Source organism: Mesoplodon mirus (genome assembly GCF_964341445.2).
Source record: "Mesoplodon mirus genome assembly, chromosome: 4".
Classification (NCBI taxonomy): domain Eukaryota; kingdom Metazoa; phylum Chordata; class Mammalia; order Artiodactyla; family Ziphiidae; genus Mesoplodon; species Mesoplodon mirus.
The window spans coordinates 109,723,935-109,745,141 of NC_138979.1; the positions used below are offsets into that span (position 1 = coordinate 109,723,935).

At 33.6% G+C, this 21,207-nt stretch overlaps 1 protein-coding gene across 1 annotated transcript in view; it reads left to right on the plus strand.

Annotated features, from left to right (window-relative positions):
- Nucleotides 1-21,207, plus strand: part of DPH6 (diphthamine biosynthesis 6) — a 174,638-nt gene that overhangs the window by 21,785 nt on the left and 131,646 nt on the right. The window lies entirely within an intron of this gene.

Genomic DNA, 21,207 nt, shown 5'->3' on the forward strand with positions numbered 1-21,207 from the left:
CCAAGAAGTGTTTGCTGTTGGTGCAAGGTCAGCTATTTATAGAAATTGAAGATAAGTATTTAGAAACTTTTATAGTAATTTGAGAGTAATTTTATATTTGTTGAATCTAATAATAAAAATTTGGCCTTGTGGTTTTTATCTTCTTAATTTTTTCTTTTGTAATTCATTTTAATTCTGTTTTACAAAAGTGTTGGTCTTTGTAGTTTGGAAATCTTTTTTTAAAAAGTGGTCCTTAACTTGGTTTGAGAAGCACTGGTCTAGATAACAGCTTTTCAGGTTTTTAGGCTATTGTTTGAAAAAGAAAAGATATGATCTGTAGCTTAAAATTACATTCTAATCTAAACCTGGTTCTGAAGATGAATTAGGAATTGGTATATTTGGCTGCACTGTCAAGTTTCTCGATTCTTTGAGAAAAGGCCCTAAATTGAATGGACTTTTTAGGGAAGGAGGGCAGTTTTCTTTTTTTTTCTTATATTTAGTACTTTTCTCAAGAAAGACACATTTTATTGATTACTTGATCCAGGATAATAGCATGAGGAACTTGTCTATCATTTATAGTTACAACCTCCTTCCTTGACTTATCAAAGTAACTAATAAGGTACTTCAAATTTTTTTGTGTTCAAATTTTTTCCTGGAATAACAGAAAAGCAAAAAAGATAACAACAGCAGCAGAACATTGCTGATGACGCCACCTTGGTGTGATAGCTTCTACATTTATGGAAAGCAAAGGTAGCTTCATTGAAATAATATTTGCAAAACCAGTTCAGTTTTTATTTTTTTGAATTTTATTCTATTTTTATACATCAGGTTCTTATTAGTTATCTGTTAAACCAGTTCAGTTTTTAATTTTTCTTTTTCTTTTTAGGTGGGTTGGGAAGTCTTCTTCTATAATATAATATGTTGTAAAGTAACTATGTGTTCAGTTACCAATCCTAATAGGGTGTTTTAGTGTCCATACAATTGCCATCTTGTCTTTAAAATAATCTCTTTCTGGTGATCCCGTAAAGTAGCATTTGATGAGTTCTTTTTATCACTTTTTTTTTTTTTTGGATGTTTAAAAGCTGGTCTGCAAATAGAGAAATGGGCTAAGGATATGAACAGGCATTTCACAGAGAAAGAAATTCAAATATCCAAAAAATGTTCAACCTCACTAACTCAAAAATGCAGCTGTCACTTGGGCAGGATTAAGAAATGATACTGGTTTTGGAGAAGTGAGTACTTTTATGTGCTGCCAACAGCCGTAGAAATTGGTTCAGCCTTTCTGAGGGTAATTTGGCAGAACTCATCAGACAACAAAAAATACACTGTCTCTTTATCCAGCCCTTCCACTTTGGGGGATATATTCTAAGGAAATAAAATTGTACTGAAAGATTTAGAAATGACTGGCAAACTAAATTATGGTGTATCCATACAGTGGAATACTGTATAGGATCAAAACTGAAGTTGCAGAAATATATCTATATATATTATTAGGAGAAGGAAATGGAGTACCAAATGTTCTGTATGGTATAATTACATTTTTGTAAAAGTATTTGTACAAATATATGCATAGAAAAAGATCTGAAGGATAAATTTTTAAGTCTGTATATGGAAACTATTAAGAGCATTGGTGTAATTTTTGTACATTGGAATTTTTGATTCTTTCCTGTAATGAGCATGCATTGCTTTTGAAGCTTCTTTGTTGAAGATTTGGCTTCCATCTTAAAATGCACAGAATGTATAGGAGTCAAGGAAACCTGATCATCAACAGGATGTCGCCATTCCCCAGGTCCTTTACTGAAGCTTCATCAGGAGCCTGTTTTCTTTTTTTTTTTAGAGCTGGTTCTTGAAAGCTGTGTTTGAGGGTTTTTTTTGTTTGTTTGTTTGTTTGTTTGTTTTTTCCTTCTGTGACAAATGCCTATCATTTTCTAAACAAGAAAGCCAATGTCCCAGTTAGGTGTGTGGGGTTCTTTTCATTCACTTGCAGCCCTGTTGTGTTAATACTGAATAGGCAGAGACAGCCTGACTGGTGGTGAAAGATGGTGAGCCAGCCTCAGGGCTTTTTCTAGTCAGCCCTAAACCTCTGATTGCCACGTTTTCCTAATTTCCCATTTCCAGGGCATCACTAGAGTGACCTTGCTTGCTGAATATGACGCTCTGAATCTCAAAGATTTTCACATGCATTTGGAAGTGGGCAGCCAGGCGATTGTTTACAGGACTCTGAATGAACTGTGTGCTCACAGCAAGTTTGATAAACACACCATTTCCTCCTTTTATCAGTGAGATTGCAGAATGTGAAGTATGAGTTTCCAGTTTTACTCATTCTCCTCAACCCTTTTCCTGTTTAAAAACTTAGACATACTAATTGGATGCTGATCTGTCCCTGTTTTTTATTTTGCTTACTGGTAGTTGACGGCTTATTCCACTACTTACCTAGGCAAGGTTTGGCAGTCCTTCAAAAATAAACTTTCCATGTATTCAACTTAAAGGAGATTCACCCCAAGGAATGTAATGTGAGCCCTAATTAACAGTAATGACTGCTAATCACTTTGCTTTTTATACTCCTTTAGGAGCACTGCTATTATCCAGTGTAGTTAAGTAAAATGCTTGTATATGAATCAACAATGCTGCATCCTTTTAGCAGCTATTGCTCACAGTCAAGCTTTGCATAAATTAGAGTTAACCAAAATTGATTTTAGTATGCTACATTTCTTTTTATAATAGGAAACTAAAATATCTACTTAAATATCCTGAATATTAAAGACATAACCTGTTTTTCTTTTCTTTCTTTCTTTCTTTCTTTCTTTCTTTCTTTCTTTCTTTCTTTCTTTCTTTCTTTCTTCAGTCATCCTTATGGTAAATGAAGAACAATATTGCAAATAAATTTTCTCATAGTTCACGACATTTCTCTTAGATTTCTTTGAAATTGCGTGTGACATACTCTTCATAGTCACAGCAGCACTTTGATTCTGTTGTATGCATTTTGTCAGATCAGTGAAAAGCAATAGGCTTATGTTTAATTTTTCTGGTTTTGTGCATTTACTTCCTAGAGGATCTTACAGTTTCTTTAAATTACATGGCCCATTTATATAAACTTGGTTTATAGGATTGTGCATTCAATGTTCATTAAAAGAGGTTGTTTTATTATGTTTAGTGTGTTATTAGACTGTTATAAAAGCTTTCTGTTTATTTACATGCACTCAATATACCTACAAACTGCCTTGCCTCAGGAGGAGACTAAGCAAAACTCATAAATTAATAATTTAAGGGAGCAATACTCAAGTAGCATTTTGGTTAAGTTAATAAGTTAAAGCCTTAGAGTCAGTGCTGGCCACTTCAACAATGCTTTACTTTTGACTTTTATTGGCTGAAAATAACTTGTTAAACTGGGGCTTTTGTAATAAAATGAAATCTACCTACCATCTGAAGCCCCTTCCCCTCTTTTTGATTTATGAGTAGGTTGACATATTATTGAAGAATTTTTAACACTTTCACAGTTCTGCGCTTTGATTTCAGAGAACGTGCTGATCTCTCTGGAAGTTTGAGAGTGACAAAATTACTTGTATACTGTTTTTCTAGGGAATTTGGGAGTCTTTATTAGAGGCCTTAGTTTTATTTTATTTTATTTTATTTTTTGAGCCGCTCTGTGCGGCTTGTGGGATCTTAGTTCCCTGACCAGGGATTGAACCCAGGCCCTTGGCTTCGGCAGTAGAAAGTGCAGAGTCCTAACCACTGTACCGCCAGGGAATTCCCAAGGCCTTAGTTTTATGATGGTACCTTTATTAATGTTGATTCCTCTAACTTCTAATGTGGTGTTATGATTTGATATATATTAATGCATTTCTCATTTCACATATCTCTAGTAGTCTGGTCATGATGTTTTAATTCTTATAGCTATATAGTGTTTCAGCAGTTCAGGACATTATTTTTAAATTACCAAAATAAATAATTTAATTTTCCTTTTCCATTTATATTATTTGTGTCAAAAATTTAATTTTTTGTGAATAAACAAGTGAAAAAAAATTAAGTGGTAGGGTAATAAGAAGCTTTGTATTTTATATACTAGCCTCATTGTAATACATTGCAAACATATATATTAAAAAAGATCTTTGGCACTGTACTTAATCGAATTTAGTTGCAAAGAATTGTATCAGGAATGATGTGAGAGGACAGAAAATACATGGAAAGCTTGAATGCTATCTGTATGTAATTATACGATTAGTGAATATTGTTGTATATAACTTATTTCTTTTATATCCCAGAACTGTTGCACAATAGCATAAAATTCATACCTCTGAAGAAAAACTTGTTTTTTCTATTTTGCTTTGAGTTTGAGTTTTTACATGTAATAGAATTTTGTTTAAAAAAGGTGAGGATTTCAATTTTGATCCTTTTTTTGTTTTGTTTTTTTGCAGTGTGTTTACTTTCATGTGAGAGTGATGGATCTGTAGCTGTCATTTTTCCCAAAGAGGGGACAAATGGAATTGGCCTTTTAGACAAAAGTATGCAAACAGACTGCATTCTTTCTGTTGATAGAATTATGGAAGGATTGCATGAGGTGCCACATTCGTTTTCCTATTGATTGTGAAGGGGATTTTGCAATGGGGTACTGTTTCCATTGGATAAGGAGGTGCTATGATTAGTTACCTTTCTCATGAAAGCACTACAAAGGGAAATGCAAAATGTGTGCAATGCTGTGTTCTCAATTTGACAGTTGTTTTTGTTAAGTTTTTTGCCCCATTGAAGTTCAGCCTATTTTAGAAAAACATACATTTTGGTTTTTTCCCTTTATTAGGCTTAGTAGATTACCATGCATTTGACTCTTTAAAGAAATTACACATTCTAGACGTTTTTCTCAGCTTCTATTGTAAAGCTTCAAAGCTAATGCAACAGTGCCCTCTATAGTCTTTTAGTGAACAGTAGATAAATGTAGATGATTTGGAATATTCAGGTAAGAAGCAGGATATTTAAATTTAAGTTTTGCTCAGACAAGAGACTCCTTTTTCCTAAGCAGACATTCTTGTTTTTCACTAGTGGCTTTACTTTAAACAAAGGGAACAAAAGACCATTCTGAGTTTTCATTTAGAATTATTGGCTACCTCTTGTTGTTATCCAGTGGTAAATCTCAAGTTTTATCAGACATTCATCAGAGTAATTTGAGATAGCAGGAATCTTACAAGCTTTACTGTCTCTTCATGAAATATCTTTTTGAAGTTGAGTTCCAATAGGAGTATTTCAAAAAATAATTTAGTTCCTTTGTACTCATTTCTTCTATTTAATTAGAGCCTGAGTGGGCTGCCTAGAACTTAACTTTTACTTGTTCCTGAATTGGGTAACCCAGGCTTTATACATGACATTATTTAAATTCAAACTAAGGGAGTTACATAATGACTAAAGTATTTGTCATTAATTAGCATTGATTTAAATTTCAGATTTTCCTTTCTCTTTTTTGGTAACCTATTTGGTCATATATGTCGATAGCTAAATTTTTCATTGTAAAACAACTTTATGTACAGCTGTTAAATGATAGTAATAGAAGGCATCATATTTAGCTGTGATTAGAAGAGAAAAATTTCATGTGCTAAGTTTATTTTACTTCTTAAAGTATTTTAATAAAAAAAGCATGGGCCCAAATCCTAGCTTCTCCTTGTATTCAGTATGTAATATTGAACACATTTCTTAACCTCTGAGCCTGCTTTCTCATCTGTCAAACGGGAGTGAAAATAGCTTATCTTTTGAGGTTTTGTAAGGGATGAGAGATAATGTGTATTAATTGGCCAAGTCATTATAGATGCTCACATGGTAACTGCAGTCCAAAAATCAGTGTGAAGGTAAGTGGTATTGTTTTACATAGGGAAGTTTTAATATAAATCTAGAACACATTTAATGCACTATAGATTTCTTTAAAAATTCTGATCTCATAACTTCTGATGATTTATGTGAATCTGAAAGCTGGCATGGCGTTCCTTGGTAATGTGGACTGACAAAGTGAGATGGTGCATTAACTTTCAATTCCCTGCAGACCTTATCCCCAAACTTCTTAAATAGGCCATGTTTATTAACTTTACTTTAGTAGACATTTACCCACAAACCAGTATTTGGCAACATGTGAAACTGATAATAAATGAAACTCAAAATAAAAGGGAGTCTTTTATTTTTTTCCCTCAGTATATCTGGGAACAGTTAGGATACTTTTCATTTACCTGTGTTCTTAGAGGTAGTCTAGAGCCCTTATTCTACTTTCTAGGTAAGCGGCTTTTGCTTTCTTCACCTGGCTGCAAAAAAGACATGTGTAAAAATAGATGAAGGTGGAGCTTTTCTGGTCGAAGTGGACTTGGGTCACTAAAGACCCTCCCCTTCGAAGGAACAAAGTTTAAAAATCACTTGGTACTGTACTGTAAATGTATATGTGTGTACTCACACACACACAGACACACACACATACACCCTCTTTTGTGCAAAGGCTTTGTTCTACTTTGGTTTGAATACAGACCACTTAATTCTTTACCTGGCACATAAAAGATGCTCAATTAATGTGTGCTGAATACAAAATTTTTTTAACATCAGGCCTTTTTTATTGATATATAAGATTCGAGATATCATATGTATTAAAATTCACAATTTAATGTAGTGACCTAATATTACAGTAATTGTTTCTCTGTGAACCATTTAAAACAAGCACACCTTCAGAGTAATTCATATACTTATTCTTTAAAGTCAAATTGTTCTAACTACAAATAATAATGGGAAATGAATTTTTTAAAATTCAGAACTTGTCTTCAAAACGTAAAAGCTGCTTTATTCCACAGGGATGGATTTAGCTAAATATTCAGGCATTTCACATAACCCGATGATAAACATAATCTTTCTCTAAGAACTACTGAACTGAATTTTCTCTACATTCTGTAAAGCATTGTTTTTCTTGTAAGGTTCTTACTTGTGCTTCATATTGATTTTGAATAACCTTGAATTTAATATTATAATAAAGCACATATTGTTTTTAGTATATCACTTGGGTTAACATTGAGAACTGCAAAAGCATCTTTTTAAATCATTTTAAAGAAGCAATCAATGTTTAAGCCTTTAGATTGAAAATGAACAAGCTCTTAATAAACCAAATATGGTAGTTCTTTTTAAAATAATGGCCAGTTGCAGTAGGAAACATGTTTAAAATTAAATTCTGGTTTACAAGACTGACAAGATGCTGTCTACCAAAAAAAACGAATAAAGTATTTTTTCTTTGCAATGGAAGTAACAAATTAGGAATCCCCTTAATTAAAATAGTGATAAATGTAGATTACATTACTGAAGACAGTGAAATACAGCTGCTCTGTCTAGTTAGAGCCTGCATGATTTACCCAGACTGTACAAAGAAGCAATGGAGCAGCCACTGCAGACTGTTAGAGGAAATGTCCTGTTTATTCTACATACATGTCTTTTTTTAATTAAAATGTCAGTGATAATTTTATAGCAGTCCTCTAAAAAAAAATCCTTCTTTAAATTTCTTCAGGGTGGTAGAATGTGAGATGAGATCATTACCACTGCTGAATGAAGAAGAATGAAACCTGAGAAGAAAATAGCATTTTATTATTTTTTTACTAATTCAGTTTTCTTTATTATAAGTTGATATTGAAATATGTGATGAAATTTTTTTATTGTGAGTCTTGCATGAGAGAAATGTGGCAAAAATCTTTGAATATACATTTTATTTAAAAATCTTTTGGAGCTACAAGCAAGATTTGGGTGGAGCCATAAGTAGTATTGCTTACGAAAAAAGATGTGTGTATGTATACTGTGGAATTCTCAAGGTGGGTATATCAGGATTAGCTGGGTGGTATTTCCTCCTTAGCTCCATCACTGGGTTGTGATGAGGAATAATATGTTGTCAGTGCTTGGAGACCAAAAAAAGGTTGATAGCCCTTGTTACACTGTATATTTTCACCTTTTACTTTAATTATGACCAATGATATCTTTTTTTTTTTTTTTTTTTTGCGGTACGTGGGCCTCTCACTGTTGTGGCCTCTCCCGTTGCGGAGCACAGGCTCCGGACGCGCAGGCTCAGTGGCTACGGCTCGTGGGCCTAGCCGCTCCGCGGCATGTGGGATCTTCCCAGACCAGGGCATGAACCCGTGTCCCCTGAATCGGCAGGCGGACTCTCAACCACTGCGCCACCAGGGAAGCCCAAGCAATGATGTCTTCATAATTACATATAGTTCAGAAAACCAAGGTTGTATGTAACAAGAAATGTTGGGGATTTCTTTGTTTGTTTCCAAGGGCTGAGTGGGGACTCTGGAAGTCAGACTGGAGTCAGACTTGTCTGTGTTCCAGGCTCTACCACATGCTAGCTGTATGACCTTAGTTTAGTTAATTTCTCTAGCTTTCACATTTATAAAGTGGGGCTTTCACATTTGTAAAGTGGGGCTAGTGATAGTACCTACATCATAGGATTGTCATGAGCATTAATGGGACAGTAAAATAGATCATAAAGGAAGCCTCAATAAATGTTAACTATTACATTATTATCATTATTATTATTTTTTTTTTAGTCACTAAGTATTATGTTTCTTTTGCATTAGAGCAATAGAGCATTGCTCATAGTTAACTAACTTAAGATCATTGTTATCTAAGATCATTGTTATCTGTCCTGGTTTACCTGTTGATCTGGTTCTTAGAGCAGTTAACCATGCTCTTCTGTGTCTTCAGGCATAGTGTGGTAGAAATTGTGCTACTCCTTATTTTGTCTTTAATTGTCTTTCCTCTTTGTGCTTCAGGTATCAGTTTCTTTGACGTTGGTGAATATGATGTCAAAGCTTATGCATTTCACTCTGTGTGTTTTTGACTTTGCTTTAGCTTGATATTGCTGGAATTAATTGAATATTTTCCAGGGTTCAGTTTTTCTAAAGGGTCTTGCAGGTGCCCACCTACTAAAATCTTATTAACTGGAAAAGCTTTGTAGACAGAAAATGGTCACATCAGTAGAATTTGAAAAATTTATGTGAGAAAACAATGTGAGGAGGAATTCTTCAGATGATTTTATTCTGTATGCTTTTTTCTTTGAGCTTCAATAAGGTGATAAATGCAAGAGGTGCAAAGATAGGAAGTCACATACTATATAACCATTATTCATAATGTTTACACATGCTCTGTGAGTTGTAGAACATTAACATACGTTTATTTTTTCTCTTGTTTTTTTTTTCTAGTTGCTAGAGATGTAGATGATTTAAGGCACAGTGCCTGTCTCAAGGACTTAGCACTTTGAGTTTTAAGGGAAAAAGTTACTGCTATGTATTCATCAAAATTATTATTTGTGATGAAATCTTTGCTCTTTTAAAAATATTCCATGTTTCTTGTAGTGTACCTTTGTTCCATGAGTTTGCATTCATCCTTCCTTGTCTGGCCATTGTCACTGAGTTTCTCCTAAGAGTCCTGTGGTCTTTAAGGCTCAGTATTGCTCCATCTGAGCCTGTTTGTGGATTACACTTACGAATCTTGATTTAGCTTATAATTTTGATTAATACCTTCAAATAACTTAGTAGTTTATTTTTAACCAATTTAGTCTTAGAGTCTCTAAGCTTCTTCCTTGTCCTGGTCCTCCACAATGGAGAGTGGATAATTACATGTTAACAGTTTTTCAGTGCCTCCACCACAGTACTAGTTTTGCCAAAGTGAAGTGTGATTTTGTACTAAATTAGGTCAGACTTCCAATTCAGTGTATCCTGAGGTCATTAATTAGACACTTCTTACTGTTTTAAATTAGTTGCTTTGGAAAGCCAGAAACCACCTCTCCCCTTTATTTATGGAAGCATCATCATATTAATTTCAGATATTCTTTAGGGTTGTCATAGACTAGTTTCTTCAAAGACTAGGTAATTTAAACATTAATTTTAGGTTAATATTAAGGGGCCTTGTTTTCAGATGGAGCTCACGAACATTTATGCTCATGTAGAAATTTTGTCTTCAGCTTTGAGTAGCTTGATTTCTCCTTCATGCTATTGAGCATATATAGTTTCTTCTCAGACTGTCACTTCTATATATTTTAGACAAAACAGTGATGTATAACAGGTAAAACTAATCTAGTTTGTGAAGATTTCACAGAGTTATAAGATGCCAAACTTAGGTTGATGCTTTCTGTATACTTTATGGTTATTTGATAATTACTGATTCCCTACTGTGTATAAAATCAGTACATTCACTGAATTCCCTGTTCTATATAATGGATTTAGTGTGACTACTCTTTACTCCATGTTTTTATTGATTTGGAATCAACAGATCAATCAAGCAATCTGAAATGAAAATGATTATGAAGCATTTACAGTCAAGAAAAGTTTAAGGGAAAACACAGTAAGTTACAACTTACTGTTACTAATTAACATAGTAGCTAAAATATTGTTTTATAAAAGAGATAGCTTGTGGATTGTACACATTTCAGTACATAATTTTTATCATCTAGACAGTTTAAAGTTGTCTTTTAACTGTGTTTTGTAAAAGAAATGAAAACAGCAGTCTTTGTATCTGTCAACTTCATAGAAAACAAAATGAGGTTCTAGAAATTTGTTTTGTTATTATTTAATAGTAACTAGTTTCTTTCCTTGTATTCAGTCCAAGACTTGGAATAAACATTCTAAAACTAAGTGTTATTATAATTTATTTTCTTAACTTATTTACTGAAACTATTTGGTACTTTTGTAGAGTAAAATATCACGTTGGCATTGATGATATCCCCTTTGCTTTCTTTTTTTTTTTTTTTTTTTTTTGCGGTACACAGGCCTCTTACCATTGTGGCCTCTCCCATTGCGGAGCGCAGGCTCAGCGGCCATGGCTCACGGGCCCAGCCGCTCCACAGCATGTGGGATCTTCCCAGACTGGGGCACGAACCCGTGTCCCCTGCATCGCAGGCGGACTCTCAACCACTGCGCCACCAGGGAAGCCCCCTTTGCTTTCTTTGTCCAATTATTAGATTCTAATAGATCTGACTTTTCTACATTCTTTTTTTTCTATTTTTTATTGTTTTTTTGCTTAACTGTTTCATCTGTCTCTTACCTCTCAGGTAGTCAGAAGAAAGAGCTTATTTTTTCTGGCACTAGGTTCTTGGTACTCCTCTTGCAGACACACACACAATTTCTTTATTCAGTGGAATAGCTTCATTGTAACCTTGCAGTATCCTCACCCTTGTTCTTCATACCTTGTCTTTTATCTAAATTATTACTTAATTTTCTTTGATACTTAAAACAATTGATTCTTAAAGAAAATATATAAGAGTATAAGAAAAGATCTTGCTCAAAATTCAGTCATTCAGAGTTAACATTTTGACATATTTTCCACACCCATATATTTAACACACATACATAGATATACACACTCACTTTGTGTGTATAACTTTATACACTGCTTTTTTTTTTTTTAGCTTAAAATATCAGGAGCGTTTTTCATGTCACTAAAACGTCTTTATGAATATAATTTAATGGCTACTTAATATTCCATCATGTGGCTGTATAATAATTTCCTTAATGATTCCCTAATTTTGTAAATTAGGTTGAATCTAATTTTTACTATAAATAATAGCACTTTGATGTGGGTACATCAATTATTGTCTACATTAAAAAAAATTAATTCCTTAGGATAGATTTTCAGACAAATCCATCCTAAGGAATTAATGGATCAAAGTATATGATGATTTCTGAAGCCATTGATATATGTTGCCTAGTTGACTTCCATAAGTAATAAACCTGTTTATGCAAATATTATTTATATTTGGAAATTTTAAGTCTTTGTTTAATAAGTATCTGAAACCTCAACTTGGAATCCTATTTTTACAATTCCTGGCATTTGGTGAATACAAGCTGGGAGTAGCATTCTGCCCATCTTTGACTGCATTTTTTTCTTGGAGCAAAACCAGAGATATGTATTAGGGAAGCTCAGTCATGAAATGCAAGCAAGATACAGGGTGATTTTTTTTCTCCTATTATTGTGAGAAGTCAGTCTCCAGTGATTTAATGGAGCTACATTCCATAGATGGTCAGCTGCAAAGTGAGCTGAATTTTACTACACTGTATTCTATTAATGTGCCATGTGGATGAATACAGATACAGATATATATACAGATATATATATATACACATATATATTATTTTTTAAACAGGTACAATATAACATTAATTAAAATTCATTTTTTTCCAGTAAGTTCTGTTTTCTGGTTAACCATTATGTTTTCCTAGATATCAACTGGTATATTTTCTATTGGTATCATTAAGTTTGGCAGTATTTATAAATGATTTCTAATTTTCTCTCATTAAACAAATGATAAAATATTGGATTAATCATGGTAGATTAATCATTTTAGGTGTATATATATATTTAAAAGTCAAATGTAACATTTTAGGTAAACTTCACACTCTGCAAATTATTACTGCAGGTTTAGGCCATTACTTTATGTCCAATAGAAAATATGTTTCTCCTTTTTTTTGAGCTCATGTTATTAATGTTAGCTATTTTATGATGTCATTAAGAACAATCAAAGCTATAGTGCTACTATTTTGAATTTAGTCTCTTAGTATAGTAATAATAACAGTAAGAATAGTACGTTCATTTGTAAGAATAAAACAAATAATGTTTATTTTATGGTAACTATTTCTAAATGATTATTTAGACTTTGGAAAAAGAATATTAAATCACCTTTTTAGTGTTTTAATTACCTTGTGCTGTTGGTCTCTTTACTTTCTCAGAAGTAATCTTTCCATGTTTACTTGTATTGTTTAATACAATTAGGGAATACTGGTTTCTGTCACAAATTTTGCTTTTAATGCTTATTTCTTGGTAGTTTCTTGTTACTGAGATGAAAAGTATTCCCATCACACTGTCTTGGGCATGTAAAAGAGGGAGTGTGTGGGAATGTGGTTGAGAAGGGACATTGCTGCTCTTCTCCAAGTTGCTGGGTTCTCACTTTGTTTCTTCTACTTTTCGGCCCTAAATACATCTATGTATACACCCTATGTACACTCTTACGGTTCCATTCTCTCCCTTTTATTTTTTCTCTCACTCTTATTCTACCTTTCCTTTCTGTCTTCCTCTTTCACCTCTCACATGTCTGTGCATGCACATACACACATATAAGTGAATTTTCAAGTATTAAAAACAAAGATTGCAGGATCTAGATCTAATTTAATTACTTAAGTTTTGCTAACATTTTCTCCCTGTTTTTCATTATTTAAATTGTGGTCATCTGTAATATTATGTGTTTTTATGAGTACAAGCTGTTCTGTTCTTCACTGTTTTATGTCTCTCAATGAGGAATAAATGGTGGAACTAGAAAAACTTAGACCAGAGCTTCTCAGTGCAGATGAATCATCTGGGAGTCTTATTAAAAATTCATGTTCTGATTCAGTTGGCCTGGGTAGAGCCTGAGGTTTTTCTAACAAGTGCCCAGGTGATGCCATTGCTACTGGTCTGAGGCCACACTTAGAAATGTGAGGTTTTAGACGAGTTCTCTGCTGAGAGTACCATTCATTTAGAACAGGAATATTTGAGTTTAAAAGTCAGTTTCTTCACACATTAGCTGTAAAAGTCTAATATCCACAAGGATAGGGAAGTACTTTCTTTTAAATCATAATTTGCCGTGTTTCTACAGCTGTTCTCTAATTTAGGCAATTGTAAAGCAGGTGATTTAAAATATCCATGAGTCTTGGATCTTCTGTGATGTTTCATATACAGCTTCCCTATTTTAGTTTGCTACTTAGTGTAGACTAATGAAGATATGTATCAAGGTTTATTTTTGATGATTAGATTTTATGGTATATCATCTCCCACTGATATTTGAAATTTTTTCTGCTGGGAGGTTTGGGAGTGAAGGTTAGGGGTGGGGAATTGGGAGCAGGCATGGAGGCTGTAGTGTAGATGAGAATTAGGTTACTGTAGAGAAATGCTTTTATTCTTTTTCATCCCTATGGTTATCACTAGGAGAATCACGGACAACTGGATTGAAATGAATTACCTGTTGAAAGTGAGAAAACCACCCAGTACATATGCAAGAGTTTTTTTCCCATTACACTTTTGAATAAGATGTCTTTTTAATAAAGAGATCCACACAGCTTCCTGTACAAAAGCCAGCAGCTTCTAGCAATAAAGATGTTTCAGAACTGATGGGCTGATTTTAGAAAGGAGATGATATGGCCAAGTTTTTCAGATTGGCCCATTATTTGCAGTCCAGTAGTCAAATGTGACTACCATCAAAACACCTGCATCTTTGAAGCTGGTAATTGTCGAGTATCTTGGTTTACAACATTGTTGAGGAAAATGATCAAATTACGTAATGCAGTTGGTTTCTGAGGTGGCAGAAGCCATGTACTCTATTATAAACTCCAAGGAAGAAAGGTGGGAAGCCTTTCCCTTGCACTGCACTTGAAATTAATTGTATTTTAATATACAACAAAAAAGATTTCATCCAGCATGGATTTTGCTTTTTCAGCCCTTTTCAAACATTATTTTAGAACTAGGTATAACATTTAAGTTATATTTTCAACCTTACTTGTCTATGTACTTTCAGTGAATATAGATTGCCCTTTCTTTAGTCAGCCTACATTTAAAAAGCTTATGTTTTGCCATAATACAGTAGAATTATTTGTGGTAATGTTACAAGTCTCTAAACTGCATGAACATTATCCTGCTGTTTTATTGTTTTATAATGTAAAAGTAAATGCAAGCATTAAGAAATGTGCAGTGCTGTCAGGCTCCTTCAGGATTTAAGAAAATTGCCCCAACTACTGAAGAACTGAAAATAATCTTTCAGGTTGCAAAGAGCAGTTGTTACAATACTGCCTAGCATTTTGCTTTCTTTTTACTCTAACCATGGTGGTGATTTGAGTCAATGCTGAAGAAACTCAGATTTTATTTGATTTCAGCAAACTGCTCTTGCCTTCTAAGAATTACATATAAAATAGCATAGTTAAAAATAGGAAGAAAATACAGGACTCATTCTTAACTCTGCACAAGCCTAAACAGTAAATATGTTTCTTGTAATAGTAAAAATTTTGCAACCCTACTTCTTCATCCAATTTGTGAATTTGTTATAATAGCCACAAATAGTATGTGTTAATCACAAAACTGTGAAATTACGTTGCACTACAAGCTCTTCATAAAAATGAAACAAACATACAAACAAAATCTTAAAGCCATACCGTACAGAAAAGTTCTTATGAAGCATTTTGGATTTTTAAAATGTAAGGATGGAGATATTCCTTATGGTTTTAGCCTTTTGTCCTATCTGTTTTAAAATATTTCCATTTAAATGCAGATTTTGATTTTCCATCTGGGAGTAGGTAGAAGCCATTCTATTACACTACTAAAAGAATAATCCACTTTAACACAACATTTCTCCCTAAAGGGATGGTCTTTTCTAGTCGTAAGGTATTATTTTTCTCAGAATGATATTAACATTCATGATGTAGCGATTTTATCTTGATTTGAAAGATGTTTTGTTCTGTCAGTGAAAGGGATTAGAAGAATGTCCTTTGTATCCTGTTGCTAAAAAAATAGCCTTACCTTGCTCAAGATTAGGTATTAGTGATTTTCAAAGTGTTTTGGGGTGGGTGTATGATTTATATTTTTATAACATAAAATAAGTCTAGTGAAATGGAAATCGCCAGATTCATTTAATTGAATTCTTAAACGTTGGGTTGTACAAATATACATATTTTCAATAGATCAAGAAGCATGTTTGAAAATTTCTAAACCTGTTAGAACATTTTTTTGGTTTCATTTTCTTTATGCCTTGTGAAGAAGCCTTTGGGGTACATAAGAAAAGTGTTAGAGCAACTAGTTACAGCATTCAGTGCCATAGATATGTTGGTTTTGCCTCACCTAAATTTATTAAACCTTTAAGATAAAGAGGGATTACATTAATTAAATGGAATGTCTCAGACAGAAGAAGAAAGGCTCTGAAGGCCTCTCTGCTATTTGTTGGGTAAAGTCTTGGCGTGCAGAATGTAACTATCCAAGGCTTAAAGCGTGTTGGGACCCTGTGTGGGATGCCAGTGCCATGCCCCTAGGCACGCTGTCATTCAGCCGCAGATTAATTAACCAGAGGCTGCAGAGCCTCATGCTTTCAGTCAGCCCATTCTTGAGGCAGAAAATACAAGGTTTTTAAAACCTTGAACATTCAAAAAAGTTCTTATTTTCTTAACAGAATCAGAGTGTATAGTGACAGTTTTTCCGGGAATAGTTTTATTATACATATATAAATATATATGTGTATATATATATGTATATATACATATTTATAATTTTTGTCTCTTTGCACCAATGAGTGATTTAAATGGATTAAAATTTTTTTAATCCATGCAGAGGATGACGTGTATAGCCTCCAAAGAGAGGATTTTTCTAGTGTCACTGTGCATCTTTAAAACTTCCTAATTAATGATTTATTAAATCACAGTGAGTAGTGAGCTCTTAATTATGATTAAGACTTATGAAGTTTCAGTAGAGTCAACCTAAAAAATACATTTATATATCTGACTGATCACAAACTATATACATTCACATTTTCATTAAGACCATTTTTTATCTTCAGCAAGGACATTTCCATTCATACATGCATAGAAAGTATTTTGAGGTGAATGAAGATTTTTACACTGTCGTGTTTTGTTTACAACACAGTTTTAAAAATAACTTTTAACATCTGTATATTCATCTGTAGAAATGAGTGCATTAAATTTGAAATGAGCCTTTTTTCCCTTGTCCATTTAGCTTGTTTTATAATTATATTAAGCATTATTAATAGCTTATGGGTAAAATATTAATAACTAATTATTTTCTAAATATAGAGCAAGGTCTATGTTGATAAGATAATGTTTCATTTGTACCTTAAAGTTAGGAAAGAATAAGGCATGTTTTCTTTTTTTTTTTTTAACAGTGTAGAATACGACTCCCTCTCCCGCCCTGCAACCTTTTTTCCCTGACACTGTCAATTTTTTAGCGTTCTCACTGGAATTTATTTTGTTGTAGTAAATAAAAGACAAGTCATTATTAAACAGATTTTTCTGTTAATTCAATGTATGATTACCCTTTGCCATAGGTACTTTTAAGGGCTTTTATCCAAAATAAAATTCATTAAAAATGCAATTAGAAAAATCTATTGTTAATGACTGCTTGAGTGACTGGCTCATAATTGGCTCATTACAATAAAAAAGCCACTGTTTAAAAATCTTGACAATGAGATACAGTACAGAGTGAACACTTCATTGTAAGGCCCTATGTGATTACAAGATCCTGAAGGTGAAGCAGAGAAGCATGCATATCTGAGACTCCAGCAGAACTTTCTCTTTTACATCAGTACAGTGAGTTAGGTCGTGACCTAGCATGGGCTGTCAAAGTAGGAGTCCCTCTTATTTACAGTGTCCCACACTGAAGAGTAAACTTAGGTAATATATTCCACTTAAATGCTAGCATTCAGACTCCTCTTTGTTTCCCTTCCCTAGAAATCTTTTCAGTTGACTTAGATTACCAAGTCGTAATCAGGAAATCTTTAGTTCTGTTGGGGCTAAACTAACAAAGACAATATTGTCATACAAGCCATCATTATTACCTGCCCTTTTGTTAATGCAGGAAAGCTTGCAAATAGCTCTTTTTTAAGCTCCAGAATTTTTGTTTAAGCATTCCTAGAGATTGTTTTTGTTCTAGTATTTTGGTGATTTAATATTTGCATTACATTATTTTTAATTAATTAATTTTAATTCATTTAATTTTTAGGCCATAAATTGCAGGTAAGATAAAAATACAGACTTGATGATTCAGGAAGGAAAGTAAACTGTACATGATAAGGTTTTTCCTTAACAAATTAGTTTTATTTCTCTTTTTGTGTCTTGGGCTTGACATACTATGGTTTTAATAATGAACTTGCGATGTCAAACATCAGCTGTCCTTTGCAGAGTATCAAATTTTAAAATACTGACAAGTATAAATAAGAATGATCATTAAATCTCTGCTTAGAGTTCCACCTATAAGGCAAAAATCGTAAGTTCCAACAGTAGTTTAAAGGGCTTCTTTAATGAGCCCTATATTTCCAAAATGCTCTTCCTGTTGGAGGCTAGAAAAACAGTAAAAGTTTTAAAGACTGCCGACTCCTGCTTTTGTTTAGTCTACAACAGCAATATTAATGTTGCTTTTGTGTTCTGATGAGTGACTTAGGTGTAATTTTTCATTATATGTATTAAAAGTTGAATTATTTTGAACTTTGAACTTTAGACCAGCCCATGTGTGAACCTTAGTGTATAAACAAGGCAGTAACTTCAGGATCAGAATCACTCAAGACCACTCATATTATTAAATGCAATCCATGAATGTTGACATTAGAATTTAATATAAATTAGGAAAAAACTCTCAGTGAGATACTCAATAGTTTTTAAAGAAATAAGACACATTTAATTGACTTCATTGTAGCTTAAGTAACTAAACTGCTCTGAGTATTTCATCATTGCTCTGTTTGTGCTACTTTGCATTTCTCTCATCACCTTATTTTGTAACCTTTGCATTTTTTTTTTTCTTTTTCTCAATAGAATTAAGAGGAACTGCCTGCAGAGGAAACCACCGTTTAAAACATGGTGGAAACCACATTGCTTAATGGTTGCATTTTTCTTTAAAGATCTACTTAAAGGCAGTTTACCTCTTCTCTTACAAGCAAAAACTGTATTGTGAGTTTCCCCCACTTAAGGCTGAGTGAGACAGCTTCAGTCTACCTCACACTTATATGCAGTTGGGCATGTAAGCTGATGCCTTTGTGATTTATAAGTGTAATTTAGTAAACCATTTAGTAAATTCCATGGTGTGTCATACCAGTGCCAAAATATTTTATACATGTAGGAATTAGAGTAGCGGGAAAAACTATTGAGACTAAAACTTCAGTGTTTGTTTGGTTCATGTGGATATCTTGTAATATTTATAATCTGATGGCTATTCATGATCAACTTTTGTGGCTTGGAGACAGGCCTAAAATTTCTGACTTCTTATTGCCTTTATGTATTTTACTGTTTACTTAAAGATTGCTTGTGTAGATGGTAGAGTTCTTTGTTCACTGGAACTTCAAGGAAGAGTCTATACTTGTATTACTATTTAAACAAAAATATTCTCTGCATATTGCCAGGTTTTTAGCCATTTTATAGGCAAATAATTACTAATTAAGGTTATGATGTCTCTTATGATATATTCATTTATTTTCCCATGTCCAGAGCACATTGATTTTGAATAGTAAAGAAGAGCTACATCTATTCATTTATCAAATGTGTTCTGAGTGACTGCTGTGTTCTGGGTACTGGAAACAAATATCAGTAAGAGAATGTCCCAGTTCTCTAAGAGCTCATAGTCTATATTACTAATGACAGAACAATATTATATTGTGATGATAGAGTTGGGTTTTTTTTAAACAAATATTTTGGGAATGTAGAAGTAGGAGAGAGATTAGCTTTACCTGGGGAGGGTGCAGAATGGGTGGTTTGGAAAATACAGATGAGTAATGATTCATCAAGAGAGAATGAAAAATGACTTCCCAAACTGAGAGAACATTCTGTGTGCAGCAGAAGATGTGACAAAGCATGGTACATACTTCTCAGAGTTTGATAATTAGAGGATATGCGTAAGTAATTGCAGGAGTAGAAGTGAGAAGGTAATTTTGGAGCAGGTTATGAAGAGTCTTGTGTGCCTTGCTGAAGAGTTTGGAGACCCTATTTTGTAGGTGATGGAGAGTCATTGAAGGTTTGTAAGTTAAAAAGCATAATGGATAGATTTGATTTTGTAGCAGTGTAGAGGAAGCATAGGGAGAAAAGAGATGGAGGCTAGGTCTTTTGAATATGTTGAAATCAAGGTATCTCAAAATAGGAAGTAATGAAACTAAATAGGGAAAAATCAAGACTGGATAGATTGATGGTAGTGATTATTAGTGTATAATTAATAATCAAAGTCATGTGAGTAAATATCCTTACCCAGGGGATGAAGTGGTGCATAGTGGGAAAGAACTGGGCTCTGGTACCTGGTTTCTCAGTTACCGCTTACTAGCTATGTGACTTTGGGCAAGTCACTTTGCCTCTTTGTGCCTCAGTTTACTTTTCCATAAAATGGAAATAAATACTGCCTACCTTATAGAGTTGTGATGAGGACTGAATAAGTTAATGTTGTGTTAATTATTATTATTAATGTTATGCTATTATTTAGAATTGAGAGTCGTTTTTTTTTTCCCATGAGGTGTTTTGATAAGGAGGAAAAATGGCTAACCAGTAGAAGGAATGCATTTTATAAGATGAGAGAGATTGGGATGTGTTTATAAGTTAAGAAAAAGTAGTCCATAGAGAGGAAGTTGTTGAAGTCAAGTGGCTGAATGAGATCCAGGAAGATACGGAGGTGATGGTGTGAAGAGCACAGGATCGTGGGTTAGCTCTGGACAGAAGAATATAGACATGTTTAGAAAGGAGAAATGGAATGATAAAGGACTATGTGTCCTTTGCTATTTTTTTTCTGTGGTCTTGGAGGCAAGACCATTTACCTCAAGTGGGTGGAGATGATGGAAGTAATTAAGGGATTTTAGGAGAATTTTAAACATTTGGAATGATCCCTTTGGAGAAAAGAAAAGGGGACTGATTGCCAAACTGCCCGGAGCCCATGTGTGGTTAGAAATCAGAAATTTGAAAAGGAGATAGTTTTTAAAATTTAACTTTCACTTAAATTGAAAAGATTTAGGGATGTTTGGTAAGTAAGATCACTTTTAAGGAAGCAGATTACTTAGGTACTTATATCAAAGGTAAGTAGTAAATATAATTTATTATGGAATATATAACTAAAGCATTCCAGAAACCATAGCAGATAGCAATTGCTAAGTAAAATTTCTATGAGAATAATCTTCCATACTTCAGAGGGGAGAATACAGCATTAGTATGAACTTAAGTGAATACAGCTGCTGAAAGATTATATTTTCTGGGCAACAAGCAACAGATGATACAGTCACTTTATGATGGTCACTTAACTATGTCAGTGATGAAAGAATCACATACCAGAAAACAGTTCATAGATTCAAACATAGTCCTCTCTTTCTAGTATTAATAATGATCCTAAATAGAAATAGGTGCCTAAACTGCCTGCTTAAGTGAATTAAAAGCAAAATGAGGGGCTTCCCTGGTGGCGCAGTGGTTGAGAGTCTGCCTGCCTTTGCAAGGGACACGGGTTCGTGCCCCGGTCCGGGAAGATCCTACATGC